This window comes from Triticum urartu, chromosome 2A, assembly GCF_056163025.1.
Source record: "Triticum urartu cultivar PI428250 chromosome 2A, HENAU_Tu73, whole genome shotgun sequence".
NCBI lineage: Eukaryota > Viridiplantae > Streptophyta > Magnoliopsida > Poales > Poaceae > Triticum > Triticum urartu.
In genome coordinates, this window is record NC_141874.1 from 201,427,672 (window position 1) to 201,447,160 (window position 19,489).

The following is a 19,489-nucleotide window of genomic DNA, read 5'->3' on the forward strand; positions in this document are numbered from 1 at the left end:
AGGATCCACTACGTGTGCGATCAATCTCCACTGCACACATGACTTTCTCTTGAAAACTGTTTGCGTTAGGCCACCTTGCGCAAACGTTTACCACATAAAAAATGTGTGTGAGGGACAGCCTTTGCCACACAGTTTCTTCTACGCACCATGTGTGATGCATTCAATAAGTAAACGATAAAACTATTAATATCGTGTGCAATGGCAACGCTATCACAAACGATTTAATGGGAAAAATTGTATGTGATGTACCTGTGAACGGAAACGTTTTCCTTGGAGCGACTGTGTGGGATGTACATATGAATGGAAATGTTTAGCGGGGACTGACTGTGTGGGATGTACTTGCGATCGGAAACAATTTCGTCGTATAATTGTATTTTTTAGCTCTATTGTACGGATTTCCGTATTTGAGCGCTTGCCGGTCGCACACGACCTCATTTTGCCGAGCGTGTGTGCCAGGAGGGCATATCCCCGACGGTTTCTGGGTCGTGTGGGAAGGACCCCCCTATCGCCCACACTCACTTGGCGACGGTTCCAAATGCCGTCACGGAAAGGGGTTAAAAACCGTTTGTTTAGGACCGACGCGTACCAGTGTAGGCTCGCTGGTCGGTGAGCAGTTGGATGAGATTCATGTAATCGAGTAAGTTTTCTTAGGGCTTGATCCCTAGTATCCACTATGTTCTTAGATTGATGTTGCTATGACTTTGCTATGCTTAATGCTTGTCACTTTGGGCCTGGGTGCCATGAACTCAGATCTGACCCGTTTATGAATTCATCTTTATATCCATGTTTTAGATCCGATCTTGCAAGTTATAGTCACCTACTACGTGTTATGATTCGGTAACCCCGGAGTGACAATAACCGGGACTTCTTCCCGTGATTACCGTAGTTTGAGGAGTTCATGTATTCACTATGTGTTAATGCTTTGTTCAGGTTCTCTATTAAAAGGAGGCCTTAATATCCCTTAGTTTCCAATATGGACTCCGCTGCCACGGGAGGGTAGGACAAAAGATGTCATGCAAGTTCTTTTAATAAAGCACGTATGACTATTTACAGAATACATGCCTACATTATATCAATGAACTGGAGCTAGTGCCGTATTGCCCTAGGTTATAACTGTCACATGATGAATATCATCCAACAAGTCACCGATCCAATGCCTACGAATTTATCTTATATTGTTTCTACTAAGTTATTGTTGCTATCGTCACTGTTACACTTGCTACAAAATTATTGCTATCACTGTTACTGTTACCGTTGCTGCTGTCACTACTATCAAAACTATCATATTACTGTGCTACCGATTACTTGCTACAGATAATTAATCTCTAGGTGTGGTTGAATTGACAACTCAGCTGCGAATACCTTCAAATATTCTTTGGCTCCCCTTGTGTCAAATCTATAAATTTGGGTTGAATAAAAGTATTGCGATCCCCTATACTTGTGGGTTATTAGGGCCCCCATTGTAGGGTGTTGCGATATGTTCATGGTTTGCTTATTGTCGGTGTTGCAGGGGTGACAGCAGCCTAAACATGGATAAGTGGGTTATGGCATATGGGAGTAAAGAGGACTTGATACTTAATGTTGTGGTTGGGTTTCACGACCTTAATGATCTTTAGTAGTTGCGGATGCTTGCTAGGGGTCCAATCATAAGTGCATATGATCCAAGTAGAGAAAGTATGTTAGCTCATGCCTCTCCCTCATGTAAAATTGCAAGAATGATTACCGATACTTGTTATTGATTGTCTAGGGGAAAATGACTTTCTTGTTGACAAAAGCTATCCACTTTTATTACCTTGCAATTTACTCGTAGTTTTATTCTCGCAAAGTACTCGTAGTTTTATTCTTGCAAAATAGTTTCATACTTGTTTTAGGTAAAGCAAACGTTAAGTGTGCGTAGAGTTGTATCGGTGGTCGGTAGAACTTGAGGGAATATTTATTCTACCTTTAGCTCCTCGTTGGGTTCGACACTCTTATTTATCAAACAAGGCTACAAATGATCCCCTATAATTGTGGGTTATCAGGTAGGTCTATCATTCCTGTCCTCAATTTCTTCCTGGAGCTTCTCCAAAGTAGTCTGGATCTCTGTAACCTTCACATCTAGATCATGGAATTTAGTCTCAATGATCCTCTCAAGACTCTCTTGATTCTGAGTCAGGGTGGCCAAGCCCTTCTCAATCCTCACTCTAGCCTCAAGCAGATAACTGGGTTGATCTTGCTTGGTCTTGAGCATCACTTGTGAAGCATCTCGTACACTGGCTGCCCTTGCTGCTTTTGTAGCCTTTGCTCTCTCTCTCTCTCTCTTCTCTTGAGCTTCAGCACATGTTGGATGAGATGCATCCATGATAATCTCATTGTCCTCAAATTCTGGCCTCAGGGGAAGATGCTCTTTATCTAGAAGATATGTTCCTGTTCCCGTCTTGGAGTTGATCAACATTTGTATATGAGGGGCATATTGACATGATCTCTTCTTATCAACTGTAGTTCTCTTCACTGTTTCAACAATCAAAGTCATCACTTTGAACTTCTGTGGCACAACAAACATGTGGAGCAAGTTGATGGAGTGACCACGGATCATTCTATGATCTCCTGACTTGGGCAACAAAGTGTGCCTCGGAATGGTGTTGATGGTGGTCAGACCTGACAGCAGATAGTATATAGACCCAACCTTATGAGTCTCCAAGGCTTCATCAGGAATAGTCTTGTACATATTTGCCATGGAGTTGAGATCCTTCATTGGCTTGGCATATACATCAGTGTCATTTTCATCTTCCTTGGGGGTATTGATCAACTTGGCCCATTCAGATATAGTTGATTGATATCTAGTTCCTTCAGTCATCCACACAATCTTGCCATCTGGATAGAAATGAGCAGTTGAGTAGAATTGCATTATCATTTCATCATTCCATTTTGTCAACTTTTGACCAACAAACTTGTCCACTTCATTAATCCTGAAGCTCTCATGCACACCTGGGAAGTATTCCTCATTGTCATCAATATATTCCAGTCAACCCATCTCATGTCACTGACAATGGGCTTCTTGTCTAGCAAGACTATCTCATAGAAGTCCTGCTGTTCCTTGGTGTGGAAACGATAGTCTACAGCATTCCTTCTCCTGGTGGCATAGGGATCAGTCTGTCTCCACAATCTCAGACCAGCATCCTTTCTTTCCTTCATGTTTTTAGCAACCACTGGATGATCATCACTGTGATCTGGAATCTTTGGCTTCAGCTTTCTGAGCATTTGTGGCTCTTCATCCTCTTCTTGAACTTCAGGCACTAGGGCCTTGTTCTTCTCAGCAGCAGATATGTTTCTAGTGGATCTCTTGGGTGCAGAAGGTTTTGGTGCTTGAGCTTGAGTTGGAGGCTTAGGGGCTTGGGGGCAAACTTGGGCTTAGATGGAGCAGCCCCTGATCTTATAGCATCCTGCATAAGCTTCTGAGCCTTTGGAGGTGGTGCAGCTGGCTCTTCCTCCTCCTCATCTTCATATGAATCTCTCATCATAGATGGTTTGCCAATGACTCTGGCAATGGTCTTCCTCACTCTCTCCTTCCTCTTCTTTCCTCCAGCAGCCTCTTCTTCTCTTGGTTCAAGAGTGAACTCCATAGTTTCTTCAGTGGAGGCTCTGGCTTTTGACATAGGCTTCCTCTTGGTAGGAGCTTTCTTCTGCATACCAGGCTTGATGGCAGCAGCAGCTTGCTCTTTCTTGAGCATCCTTTTCTTGGAGGTCACCTCCTCCTAGCAACAAAGTCTCCATCCTCAGACTCAGATGTTTTCTTCTTTCTTTGCCTAGTAGCAGCCTTAGGCAAGTTGCTTGGTGTGCTTCTGCTCCCATCCTCATAGCTGCTTGAGGGACTAGTGCCCTCACTGAGATTAACTTGCTCTTCAGACCTGTTTTGACTGTCGCTGCCCTTTGACATCTCTGAAACTGACCCTGTGAATAGATGGATGTAGATAGAGTGGATGAGCATCACAAAGCACAGCTATTTTGCAAAAATATTAAGACAAAAACTTAACTTTAGTTTTCTGCAGAAAGCATTTCGGAGCTACCGATTTGACAAACTCGGTGACACCAAAGCATTTACAAAATCTAAACATGCAGTTTCGGTCAGACTGAAATGCAGTCCGGTGACTCTGAGATGCTAGGGTTTCGCAGAGTAAGTGATTTTGGTCACACCGATTAGTACACTTCGGTCAGACCTAGTTGTACTTGTGCAATGGCCTGAGCCAAATCGGTGAGACTGAGATCCTCAGATCGGTCGGTCCGAGATGAGTTTGGGAGACCCAACCCTAAGTTTTTGCATCAAATCTATTCTAATGGAAATTTTCGATGGATAGATTGATCTCATTCGTGGTAAGAACAATGGCAATGATCTTTGTGCAAGAATCAGAATAAGAGAACACACATAGAGGTCTAACTTGGCGACGAACTCGCTACGACAACAATGGCGGTGAGATTCCCGTTGACGGTGACGGAGACCAGCCGCAGGAGGCACTGGCGACGATCCGGAGACCAAGGGGGCGGCAGAGCTGGGAAGGCGTGGTTGAGTGTTTGAAGAAATTTCCACATTTCAACAAGCGGCATATATATGCCCAGTCACTATCGGTGTGACCGAGTGGAACGACTCGGTGGCACCGAGATGCAAAACTGCTAGCAATTACTGCAACTCAGTGTGACCGAATTGTTCTAATCAGTTGCACCGAGATGAAAACGTAGATCAACTTATTGAATTTGGGAGACCGAGTAGGATGAGTTGGTCTGACCGAGATGCATTAAGAGGTTTTGGAAGTTTAAGCCCTTGATGGATCAGTGGCTCCGAGTGCTCCTCACCCGGAGGGTCCGAATTCGACTTGTTCAAACTTTGTGATGTAGCATGAATAGAGTTTGAGACGAGGAAAGCATGGATAGCTAGAGGGAGTACTTAGGCATTCTTGTCCATCCATTTTGCAAAGAGAAAAACCAAACAATAAAAGCAACAAATGGATGTCCTCGAATGGAGAAAATTATGCAATCAACATGCTCACAATAAGATAGCAAATGAAATATGTGGCAAAGCATGCACAAACGCTCTAGCATCTATCAAGCAATTGGCGATGACTAGGTCATATATATATGAGTATATTGACTGAGGAGTCAAATGAGAACATTTGATCATAGGTCATACTCATCGTTTAAGCACAACTGGGGTTACCACTTTTACATAAAGCATTGTTGTGTTCACACCATTAGAGTTGCTTTAGCTCAATTCTTAGAGCAAAGCTCCCCCTAGATGTGATATCCCCCCTTGGAGGGATGAACTAACCTTGGGTTTTGTTGTTGATGACATCATGTAGGTGTTGAAGATGTGGATGCTCAATGTTGATGTAGATCATTTGGAGCAATCCATTGGAGTGAGTTGCACTTTCAATACCTACATGGGTTAGTCCCACAAGGAACACACAAGAATATCCACAGACATAGAGTGAAATACACGTATGATGATGTCATGAAAGCATTAGGTTACCTTGTCCCTTGTCTTACCAACAAGAGGGTTTGTGACTCCTTGAACTAGTGCAAGATATGAAAGTTGATTGCACTTGTCCTTGCCAAAATGAATATGAGTGAAGTATGTTGGCGGAGTCACCCTCAAGAACTCTCTAGTTCTTCTTCTTTGGGACCCGCATCAACTTGATGGGAATCCTTGGAGGTGTAGTCATACTTGATGAAGTAGAACTTGATGTAGTCTTGGTAATCCACTTGACCAAGGCCTTAGGAGCTTCTTCAAATGAATCAATCTCTTCTTGAAGCTTGTCCTTGCCTTTTAGCTTGTGGTCTTGTGGTGGAAGATCATCTTGAGCTTGTGTTCCCTTGAAAGAAGTGGGGTCATACTTCTCTTGTTGAGGAACAAACTTCGTCTTGGGGTATTGATCTTCTTCCCACTCAACTCCATTGGCATTGAACTTTCGTTCAAAACCAACAACTTGATTCTTCCGGTGCCTTCCTTGCTTGCGTACAATTTCCTAAAATTGCTTACTTCTGGCAAGGCTCTTGTAAACACCTTTCTCTACAATTCCTTCAATAAGCTATTTTCTTGCTCAAGTGCAACTTGGTTGAGAGAATCATTAGTGGAATCAAGAGAACTACTAGATGCAACAATATTAGATTTAGCATGATTATTGTTACTACTAGATGAAGAATCTTTCTTGCTCTTGTTGCTAGATTTTACTTGTGGCATGTAAGTAGACAAGAGTAAACGCTTGGCAATGTAAGAAGAAATTTTCTTACGAAGATCATCATTGATTGCTTTTAAGAACCCATGCTCTTGCAACAAATTGAGCTTCTCAAAGCATAGCTTCTCATGACTCTTTGAAATCTCTCGATGATCCTCTAAGGTAGTTTCATGAGCTAACTTAAGAGTGTTTAATTCTTTAGTTAGACGCTCGATCTCCTTCTTATCATTTTCATTCGTTTCATCTTGATTAGCATGATTAATAGCAATTTCATCATAGTTTTCATCACTAGTCTTGTCAATAATTAAGTCATCATCACCTAGCAAATCATCTTCATCACTATTGAAATCAACATACTCGGGGTGGGACACCTTAGGGCCTTTAGCCATGAAGCATCTTCCAATTCCTTCATTTGGTGAGTCAAATATGTCATAGGAGTTGGATGACACAAGTGCAAGACCAGCAACACCTTCATCTTGAGTATATTCGGAGTCGGAGTGATAACTTCTCTCAGAGTAGTTGTCGGAGTCGGAACCGGATACCCATTCACCAACGTGAGCTTGATGTCTTCATATTGTGTAGCTCTTTGATGACTTGTCCTTCCTTTCCGAATCCTTGCTTCTACAAGAGGGTCTTCGTTCATAACGATCATCTCTACTCCTTCTCTCTCTTGGTCGTGATTCATCTCTTTTACTTCTCCTTTTAGGTGATTCTTCTCTTCTCTTGTAGGGAGCCGTACACGCATTGGAGTAGTGTCCGGGTCTTCCACAATTGTAGCAATTGCGATAACGACTAGAAGATCTTTTGTCATTGTAGGACCTTGACTTGGAACTTCTCTCTTTGCTTCTACTCTTGTAGAACTTGTTGAAGTTCTTCACCATTAGGCTCAATTCTTCATTGAAGACTTGTTTCTCACTTGATGTTGTCGAAGAATCACATGAAGCTTTGTAAGCACCACTTGACTTGTTGTGGATCTCTTCCTTATCCCTGAGTGACATCTCATGAGCAACAATTCTACCAATGACTTCTGTTGGCTTGAGATCTTTGTAATTGGGCATCATTTGGATCAAGGTGCACATGGTATCATATTTTCCATCCAAGGCACTTAGGATTTTCTTGATGATGAATCTATCGGTCATCTCTTCGCTTCCCAAGCCGGCAATCTCATTTGTGATGAGAGCAAGCCTAGAGTACATTTCAGCGACTCCTTCACCATCCTTCATTTTGAACTTGTCAAGTTGACTTTGAAGCACATCCAATTTGGATTCCTTAACGGACTCGGTACCTTCGTGCATATCAACCAAACTATACCAAATTTCCTTCGCATTCTCAAGACGGCTGGTTTTGTTGAACTCTTCGGGGCACAATCCATTGAAAGTAATATCGCAAGCTTGAGCATTGTATTGCAACATCTTCAATTCTTCTACGGATGCTTCACAATCTGGTTCTCTTCCATCCTCGAAGTATTCACCTTGCAAGCCAATATGCACAATAGCCCATACGGCGGGGTTATGACCAAGAATATGCATTTTTCATCTTATGCTTCCAACTAGCAATATTAGTACCATCAAAGTAAGGACCTCTACGGTGGTAATTTCCCTCACTAGATGCCATACTCTCCTAGGTTGTGAAACCAAGGCTATATGATCACCAAAGCTATGGAAATCAATGCAAATGGAGATCAAAGCTCTGATACCACTTGTAGGATCGAAAGTAGGTCTAGAGGGGGGTGATTAGACCACTTGACCAAATAAAAATCTAGCCTTTTCCCAATTTTAAGTCTTGGCAGATTTTACCAACTTAGCACAAGTCAAGCAATTAACCTACACATACCATTCTAAGAATGTAGCAGCGGAAAGTAAAACAATGCATATGAAGGTAAAGGGAAGGGTTTGGAGAGGGCAAACGCAATGTAGACACAGAGATTTTTGGCATGGTTCCGATAGGTGGTGCTATCGTACATCCACATTGATGGAGACTTCAACCCATGAAGGGTAACGGATGCGCGAGTCCACGGAGTGCTCCACCCACGAAGGGTCCACGAAGAAGCAACCTTGTCTATCTGATGCGACCTTCGACAGAGAATTTCAACGGTGTGAATAATTTGCCCAAACTTTCACGGTACGATGTCACCTAAAACAGCGTGGCGCTCGCGATCTTGTAGATGCAATCAGCACGAAAATAACACGGACACCCCCTGCAAGAAGAACGTGGACAGTTCTAAAAGAACCAGCAGCAAACTAGAGGCCTTGCCTCCAATCTCCTCGCCTAAACACACAAATAATTCAGCTTTTCAACTTGTATCAACTAGTCACGGGAAGATACCCCGACTTGACTCTATCCATGCGATGGAAAATATCCTGATAACAAAAACTACCCCGTTACATGAGGCGCAGCCTCCTTTTATTGGTGCACGCAGGCGCACGTACGTTACAAGGTCAAGACCGACTCGATCGTGATTTTATTTCCAAACCAACTTAAGCTAGGACTCTCTCTCTCTCATATCTTAACTAACTAGGAATTAACTAATTTAAAAATCCGGCAACGCTGATCACAAGAAGCCAAAACAAACTAATAGTACTACCTCCCACGTACGTATTGAGCATGTACGTCTCAATTTTAATTGCATCGACGTGCAGACTTGTGCATGGAGTCCTATAGACTTGCGCATGGAGTCCTGAACCTTGGCTCAATTTCATCCGATGGTGTAATCTGAACTTTGTCGTTCGCACAAGTGTCAAAAGTAATTACATGTATACCTTTCGCCCGACATCTAGCTGGTACGATATATATCTCATTTTGTCCTTGACCAGCCCTAGTAGATATGGTCGCATAACTATCCCACCATGGCCATCTCCCACGAAGGACTTGCCTTACTCGGGTAGATCTTCACAAAGTAGGCGATCTCCTTGCCCTTACAAACTCCTTGGTTCAACTCCACAATCTTGTCACAGGCTCCCAAGTGACACCTAACCAATCTAGGAGACACCACTCTCCAAAAGGTAATAGATGGTGTGTTGATGATGAACTCCTTGCTCTTGTGCTTCAAATTATAGTCTCCTCAACACTCAACTCTCTCTCACAGATTTGGCTATGGTGGAAAGATGATTTGAGTGGAAAGCAACTTGGGGAAGGCTAGAGATCAAGATTCTTATGGTTGGATTGGAATGTCTTGGTCTCAACACATGAGTAGGTGGTTCTCTCTTAGAAAATGAGTAGTGGAAGTGTAGGCACGTTCTGATGGCTCTCTCACAAATGGAGATGGGGGTGGAGGGGTATATATAGCCTCCACACAAAATCCAACTGTTACACCCATTTGACCCAACTCGGTCAGACCAAATAGAAGAACTCGGTGAGACCGATTCAGTTCAAAATGTGAACATTAGGAATCTCGGTGGGACCGACATGATCAACTCGGTGGGACCGATGTGCTAGGGCTAGGGCAAAACCTCATCTCGGTGAGACAGATTGCATGAACTCGGTGAGACCGATTTCAGCAATGAGCAAACAGAGAGTTGGTCAGGCAAACTCGATGGGACCGATTGCAAATTTTGATGAGACCAAAATAATTACAACAGGCAATAAAGGGTTTGCAAGGCCATCTCGGTGAGACCGAGATCCGTATCAGTGAGACCGAATTGTCTAGGTTTTCTGGCAGTGGCTATGTCAACTGAACTCGGTGGCACTGGATAGATCAAATCGGTGGGGCTGAGTTTGACTTTGGGTTTTGGACATATGTGGAAATGAGAAAGTAGCTGAGGGTTTTGGAGCAATATCACTAAGCACTTGAGCAAGTAGACCATTAAGCAACACCTCATCCCATTTTAATAGTATTGGCTTTCCTATGGACTCAATGTGATCATGGATCACTAAAATGAAAATGAAGAGTCTTGAGCTTTTGCCAGTCTTTGTCCTTAGCATTTTGAGGGGTCCACATCTCTAGTCCATGCCATGCCAATCACTGAACTTTCTGAAATATTTAACTTGAATGGATATTAGTTCAATGAGCTATATGTTGTTATGAATTACCAAAACCACTCGGGGATTAGTTGCCTTTCACCTACATAAAACTTGTAGATCGCTGAATATGATATGTATGATTCCTTGCAATAATTTTGTGGTATAGAGATGCTAATATGTGGGAGGTGACACGTCTCCAATGTATCTACAATTTTTTATTGTTCCATGCTATTATATTATCTGTTTTGGATGTTTTATATGCATTAATATGCTATTTTATATAATTTTTGGGACTAACCTATTAACCTAGAGCCCAGTGCTAGTTCCTGTTTCTTTTCCTTGTATTAGAGTTTCGCAGAAAAGGAATACCAAACGGAGTCCAAACGGAATAAAACTTTCTCTATGATTTTTTTTGGATCAGAAGACATCCAGAGGACTTGGAGTGCAAGTCAGAGAAGCCATGAGGCAGCCACTGATGTCTGCTAGACTACGTCGGTATTTCCCCAAAGAGGAAGGGATGATGTAGCACATCGACGGTAGGTGATACGTCCATTTTGCATCATGTTTTCTTACTGTGTTTATGATTTTTTATCCATAATAATGCTTTTTGGAGTAATTCTAATGTCTTTTCTCCCATAATATGAAAGGTATACACAAAGAGGGAGAATTCCAGGAGCTGGAAATCTGGACCTGGAAAAGCTACGTCAGGCTACCTATTCTGCACAAATCCAAACAAGCTGAAACTTCACGGGGAAATTTTATGGAGTATATGAAGAATATTGGAGCAAATAAGTACCAGAAGGGCCCACCAGGTGGGCACAACCCACCTGGGCACACCAGGGAGCCCAGGCGCGCCCTGGTGGGTTGTGCTCACCCAGGCCCACCTACGGTGCCCATCTTCTGGTATATAAGTCATTTTGACCTAGAAAAAATAAGGAGAGGACTTTCGGGACGGAGCGCCGCCGTCTCGAGGCAGAACTTGGGCAGGAGCACTTTTGCCCTCCGGCGGAGCAATTCTGCCGGGGGGACTTCCCTCCCGGAGGGGGAAATCATCGTCGTCATCATCACCAACAACTCTCCCATCTTGGGGAGGCCAATCTCCATCAACATCTTCAACAGCACCATCTCATCTCAAACCTAGTTCATCTCTTGTGTTCAATCTTGTTACCGGAACTATAGGTTGGTGCTTATGGGTGACTAGTAGTGTTGATTACATCTTGTAGTTGATTACTATATGGTTTATTTGGTGGAAGATTATATGTTCATATCCAATATGCTATTTAATACCCCTCTGATCTTGAGCATGATTATCATTTGTGAGTAGTTACTTTTGTTCTTGAGGTCACGGGAGAAATAATGTTGCAAGTAATCATGTGAAATTGATATGTGTTCGATATTTTGATAGTATGTATGTTGTGATTCCCTTAGTGGTGTCATGTGAACGTCGACTACATGACACTTCACCATATTTGGGCCTAAGGGAATGCATTGTGGAGTAGCAATTAGATTATGAGTTGCGAGAGTGACAGAAGCTTAAACCCCAGTTTATGCACTATTCCGTAAGGGACCGATTGGATCCAAAAGTTTAATGCTATGTTTAGAATTTATTCTTAATACTTTTCTCATAGTTGCATATGTTCACGGGAGCGTTAATCATAAGTAGGAGGTTTGTTCAAGTAAGAACAGAACCTAAGTACCGGCCCACCCACATATCAAATTATCAAAGTAGCAAACACAAATCGAACCAACATGGTGAAAGTGACTAGATGAAAGTCCCGTGTACCCTCATGAACGCTTTTCTTATCATAAGAAACCGTTTTGGCCTATCCTTTGCCTCAAAAGGATTGGGCTACCTTGCTGTACCTTTGCTACTATTATCGTTACTTGCACTTTACAAATTATCTTGCTATCAAACTACTCTGCTACTTACAATTTCAGCACTTGCAGACATTACCTTGCCAAAAACCACTTGTCATTTCCTTCTGCTCCTCGTTGGGTTCGACACTCTTACTTATCGAAAAGAGCTACAATTGATCCCCTATACTTGTGGGTCATCAAGGCTATTTTCTGGCGCCGTTGCCGGGGAGTGAAGTGCCTTTGGTAAGTGGAAAGTGGTACGGAAACATTTATATAGTGTGCTGAAATTTATTGTCACTTGTTACTATTGAAAACAATCCTTTGAGGGGTTTGTTTGGGGTATCTTCACCTCGAACAGAACCACAATTAGCTACACCTCAACCTACTACACCTACTAAAAATATTGAATATGAAATTCCTTCGGGCATGATAGAACAACTGCTGGCTAATCCTTATGCACGAGACGGAACCGAACATCCTGATATGCACTTGATATATGTAGAACAAATTTGTGGATTGTTCAAGCTTGCAGGTTTACCCGGAGATGAAGTTATGAAGAAGGTTTTCCCTTTATATTTGAAGGGAAAATCATTGGCATGGTATAGTCTATGCGATGATATTGGATCCTGCAATTGGAATCGATTGAAATTGGAGTTCCATCAAAAAAATTATCCTATGCGTCAAGTTCATCGTGATCGGAATTATATATATAATTTTTGGCCTCATGAAGGAGAAAGTATCGCTCTAGCTTGGGGGAGGCTGAAGTCAATGTTACACTCGTGCTCCAATCATGAGCTCTCAAGAGAAATTATTATCCAGAATTTTTATGCTCGGCTTTCTCGTAATGATCAAAGCATGCTTGATACTTCTTGTGTTGGTTCTTTTATGAAGAAAACTATTGAATTCTAGTGGGATCTTTTGGAAAGAATTAAACGCAACTCTGAAGATTGGGAACTCGACGAAGGTAAAGAGTCAGGTATTAAGCTTAACTATGATTGTGTTAAAAAAATTTATGAATACCGATGCTTTTCAAAAGTGTAGCACTAAATATGGACTTGATTCTGAGATAGTAGCCTCTTTTTGTGAATCATTTTGCTACTCATGTTGATCTCCCTAAAGAGAAGTGGTTTAAATATCACCCACCTATTAAAGAAGAAATTAAAGAACCGGTACCAGTTAAAGAAGAAACTATAATTTATAATGTAGATCCAATTGTTCCTACTGCTTATCTTCAAAAACCACATTTCCCTGTTAGGATTAAGGAACATGCTAAAGTTTCAACTTTGGTCAACAAAAGCTATATTAGAACACCTAAACCTGATGAAAAAATTAAAGTAGAACCTAGTATTGCTATGGTTAAAGATCTCTTGGAAGAAGATGTAGATGGGGATGTTATTTACTTCTGTGAAGAAGCTGCTAGAATTGCCAAACCTGATAAAAAGGATAAACATAGACCTATTGTTGGCATGCTCGTTGTCTCAGTTAAAATAGGAGATCACTATTATCACGGTTTATGTGACATAGGTGCTAGCGTGAGTGCTATTTCTTATTCCTTATATCAAGAAATTATGAATGACATAGCACCCGCAGAGATAAAAGACATAGATATTACTATCAAACTTGCTAATAGAGACACTATATCACCAATTGGCATTGGTACGCGTCGGTCCTATACAAACGCTTTTTTACCCCTTTCCACGACGGCATTTGGAACCGTCGCCAATTGAGTGTGTCCGATAGGGTGTCCTTCCCACACGACCTAGAAATCGTCGGGGATAGGCCCTCCTGGGACCTAGGCTGGGGCCGTGTGCGATCGGGCGAGGCATCGAAACCCAATCATTTCCATAGGTATGTACATCCCACACGGTAATCTGAGAAAATCATTTCCATAGGTATGTACATCCCACACGGTAATCCGAGAAAATCATTTCCATAGGTATGTACATCCCACACGGTGAATCCCAGAAAAACATTTCCGTTCGTATGTACATCACACATAGTCAATCCAAGGAATACGTTTCCATACTTATGTACATCGCACACATTCAATCCAGGGAAAACATTTCCGTTTGGATGTACATCCCACACGGTTTTATGTATATGCTCGTGTGTGAAAGGTGTAACTATCACACACGTGTTGGGGATCGAAGCAGAAACTAAAAAATTTCTACGCATCACCAAGATCAATCTATGGAGTATTCTAGCAACGAGGGGAATAGGAGTGCATCTACATAACCTTGTAGATCGCAAGCGGAAGCGTTCAAGTGAACGGGGATGATGGAGTCGTACTCGCCGTGATCCAAATCACCGATGACCAAGTGCCGAACGGATAGCACCTCCGCGTTCAACACATGTACGGTCGGGAAGACGTCTCCTCCTTCTTGATCCAGCAAGGGGGATGGAGAGTTTGACGGAGATCCAGCAGCACGACGGCGTGGTGGTGGAAGCAGGGGGATCCCGGCAGGGCTTCGCCAAGCGCAAGCGGGGAGGAGAGGTGTTACGGAGGGATAGGGAGGCGCCAAGAGCAAGGGTGCGGCTGCCCTCCCTCCCCCCTCTTTATATAGGGGCCTTGGGGGGCACCGGCCAATCTCCAAGGGGGGCGCCGGCCAAGGGGTGACTTCCCCCCCAAGCCAAGTGGGGGGCGCCCCCACCCCTAGGGTTTCCCAACCCTAGGCGCAGGGGAGGCCCAAGGGGGGGCGCACCAGCCCACCAGGGGCTGGTTCCCCCTCCCACTTCAGCCCATGGGGCCCTCCGGGATAGGTGGCCCCACCCGGTGGACCCCCAGGAGCCTTCCGGTGGTCCCGGTACAATACCGGTAACCCCCGAAACCTTCTCGATGGCCGAAACTGGACTTCCTATATATAAATCTTTACCTCCAGACCACTTCGGAACTCCTCGTGACGTCCGGGATCTCATCCGGGACTCCGAACAACTTTCGGGTTACTGCATACTAATATCTCTACAACCCTAGCATCACTGAACCTTAAGTGTGTAGACCCTACGAGTTCGGGAGACACGTAGACATGACCGAGACGCCTCTCCGGTCAATAACCAACAGCGGGATTTGGATACCCATGTTGGCTCCCACATGCTCCATGATGATCTCATCGGATGAACCATGATGTCGAGGATTCAATCAATCCCGTATACAATTCCCTTTGTCAATCGGTACGTTACTTGCCCGAGACTCGATCGTCGGTATCCCAATACCTTGTTCAATCTCGTTACCGGCAAGTGACTTTACTCGTACTGTAATGCATGATCCCGTGACCAACCCCTTGGTCACATTGAGCTCATAATGATGATGCATTACCAAGTGGGCCCAGAGAAACCTCTCCGTCATACGGAGTGACAAATCCCAGTCTCGATTCGTGCCAACCCAACAGACACTTTCGGAGATACCCGTAGTGCACCTTTATAGCCACCCAGTTACGTTGTGACGTTTGGTACACCCAAAGCACTCCTACGGTATCCGGGAGTTGCACAACCTCATGGTCTAACGAATGATACTTGACATTGGAAAAGCTCTAGCAAATGAACTACACGATCTTTGTGCTATGCTTAGGTTTGGGTCTTGTCCATCACATCATTCTCCTAATGATGTGATCCCATTATCAATGACATCCAATGTCCATAGTCAGGAAACCATGACTATCTGTTGATCAACGAGCTAGTCAACTAGAGGCTCACTAGGGACACTTTGTGGTCTATGTATTCACACATGTATTACGATTTCCGGATAACACAATTATAGCATGAATATTAGACAATTATCATGAACAAGGAAATATAATAATCATTTTATTATTGCCTCTAGGGCATATTTCCAACAGTCTCCCACCTGCACTAGAGTCAATCATCTAGTTACATTGTGATGAATCGAAAACCCATGGAATTTTGGTGTTGATCATGTTTTGCTCTAGGGAGAGGTTTAGTCAACGGATCTGCTATATTCAGGTCCGTATGTACTTTACAAATCTCTATGTCTCCATTTTGAACACTTTCACGAATGGAGTTGAAGCGACGCTTGATATGCCTGGTCTTCCTGTGAAACCTGGGCTCCTTGGCAAGGGCAATAGCTCCAGTGTTGTCACAGAAGAGAGTCATCGGCCCCAACGCATTGGGTATGACTCCTAGGTCGGTGATGAACTCCTTCACCCAGATTGCTTCTTGTGCTGCCTCCGAGGCTGCCATGTACTCTGCTTCACATGTAGATCCCACCACGACGCTTTGCTTGCAACTACACCAGCTTACTGCCCCACCATTCAAAATATACACGTATCCGGTTTGTGACTTAGAGTCATCCAGATCTGTGTCGAAGCTAGCGTCGACGTAACCCTTTACGATGAGCTCTTCGCCACCTCCATAAACGAGAAACATATCCTTGGTCCTTTTCAGGTACTTCAGGATGTTTTTAACCGCTGTCCAGTGTTCCTTGCCGGGATTACTTTGGTACCTACCTACCAAACTTACGGCAAGGTTTACATCAGGTCTGGTACACAGCATGGCATACATAATAGACCCTATGGCTAAGGCATAGGGGATGACACTCATCTCTTCTATATCTTCTGCCGTGGTCGGGCATTGAGCCGTGCTCAAGCGCACACCTTGCAATACAGGCAAGAACCCCTTCTTGGACTGATCCATATTGAACTTCTTCAATATCTTGTCAAGGTACATACTTTGTGAAAGACCGATGAGGCGTCTCGATCTATCTCTATAGATCTTGATGCCTAATACATAAGCAGCTTCTCCAAGGTCCTTAATTGAAAAACACTTGTTCAAGTAGGCCTTTATGCTTTCCAAGAATTCTATATCATTTCCCATCAATAGTATGTCATCCACATATAATATGAGAAATGCTACAGAGCTCCCACTCACTTTCTTGTAAACGCAGGCTTCTCCATAAGTCTGCATAAACCCAAACGCTTTGATCATCTCATCAAAGCGAATGTTCCAACTCCGAGATGCTTGCACCAGCCCATAGATTGAGCGTTGGAGCTTGCATACCTTTTTAGCATTCTTAGGATCGACAAAACCTTCCGGCTGCATCATATATAATTCTTCCTTAAGAAGGCCATTAAGGAATGCCGTTTTGACGTCCATTTTCCATATCTCATAATCATAGAATGCGGCAATTGCTAACATGATTCGGACGGACTTCAGCTTCACTACGGGTGAGAAAGTCTCATCGTAGTCAACCCCTTGAACTTGTCGATAACCCCTAGCGACAAGTCGAGCCTTATAGATGGTCACATTACCATCCGCGTCTGTCTTCTTCTTAAAGATCCATTTATTTTCTATGGCTCGCCGATCATCGGGCAAGTCAGTCAAAGTCCATACTTCGTTTTCATACATGGATTCTATCTCGGATTTCATGGCTTCTAGCCATTTGTCGGAATCTGGGCCCGCCATCGCTTCTTCATAGTTCGAAGGTTCACCGTTGTCTAACAACATGATTTCCAGGACAGGGTTGTCGTACCACTCTGGTGCAGAACGTGTCCTTGTGGACCTATGAAGTTCAGTAGGAGCTTGATCCGAAGTATCTTGATCATTATCATTAACCTCCTCTCTAATCGGTGCAGGCACCACAGGAACACTTTCCTGAGCTGCGCTACTCTCCGCTTCAAGAGGCAGTACTTCATCAAGCTCTACTTTCCTCCCACTTACTTCTTTCGAGAGAAACTCTTTCTCTAGAAAGGATCCATTCTTGGCAACAAAGATCTTGCCTTCGGATCTGAGGTAGAAGGTATACCCAATGGTTTCCTTAGGGTATCCTATGAAGACGAATTTTTCCGACTTGGGTTCGAGCTTTTCAGGTTGAAGTTTCTTGACATAAGCATCGCATCCCCAAACTTTTAGAAACGACAGCTTAGGTTTCTTCCCAAACCATAATTCATACGGTGTCGTCTCAACGGATTTCGACGGAGCCCTATTTAAAGTGAATGCGGCAGTCTCTAAAGCATAGCCCCAAAATGAGAGCAGTAGATCAGTAAGAGACATCATAGATCGCACCATATCCAATAGAGTGCGATTACGACGTTCGGACACACCGTTACGCTGAGGTGTTCTAGGCGGCGTGAGTTGTGAAACGATTCCACATTTCCTTAAGTGTGTGCCAAATTCGTGACTCAAATATTCTCCCCCATGATCTGATCGTAAGAACTTTATTTTTCTGTCACGTTGATTCTCAACCTCACTCTGAAATTCCTTGAACTTTTCAAAGGTCTCAAACTTGTGTTTCATTAAGTAGACATACCCATATCTACTCAAGTCATTAGTGAGAGTGAGAACATAACGATAGCCACTGCGAGCCTCAACACTCATTGGACCGCACACATCAGTATGTATAATTTCCAATAAGTTGGTTGCTCGCTCCATCATTCCGGAGAATGGAGTCTTGGTCATTTTACCCATGAGGCATGGTTCGCACGTGTTAAATGATTTGTAATCAAGAGACTCTAAAAGTCCATCTGCATGGAGCTTCTTCATGCGTTTGACACCTATGTGACCAAGGCGGCAGTGCCACAAGTATGTGGGACTATCATTATCAACCTTACATCTTTTGGTATTCACACTATGAACATGTGTAACATTACGCTCGAGATTCATTAAGAATAAACCATTCACCAGCGGGGCATGACCATAAAACATATCTCTCATATAAATAGAACAACCATTATTCTCGGATTTAAATGAGTAGCCATCTCGAATTAAACGAGATCCTAATACAATGTTCATGCTCAAAGCTGGAACTAAATAACAATTATTGAGGTTTAAAACTAATCCCGTAGGTAAATGTAGAGGTAGCGTGCCGACGGCGATCACATCGACCTTGGAACCATTCTCGACGCGCATCGTCACCTCGTCCTTCGCCAGTCTCCGCTTATTCCGCAGCTCCTGCTTTGAGTTACAAATATGAGCAACCGCGCCGGTATCAAATACCCAGGAGCTACTACGAGTACTGGTAAGGTACACATCAATAACATGTATATCACATATACCTTTGGTGTTGCCGGCCTTCTTGTCAGCTAAGTACTTGGGGCAGTTCCGCTTCCAGTGACCACTTCCCTTGCAATAAAAGCACTCAATCTCAGGCTTGGGTCCATCCTTTGGCTTCTTCCCGGTAACTGGCTTACCGGGCGCGGCAACTCCCTTGTCGTCCTTCTTGAAGTTCTTCTTACCCTTGCCTTTCTTGAACTTAGTGGTTTTATTCACCATCAACACTTGATGTTCCTTTTTGATCTCCACCTCCGCTAATTTCAGCATTGAATATACCTCAGGAATGGTCTTTTCCATCCCCTGCATATTGAAGTTCATCACAAAGCTCTTGTAGCTCGGTGGAAGCGACTGAAGGATTCTGTCAATGACCGCATCATCCGGGAGATCAACTCCCAGCTGAGTCAAGCGGTTGTGCAACCCAGACATTTTGAGTATGTGTTCACTGACAGAGCTATTTTCATCCA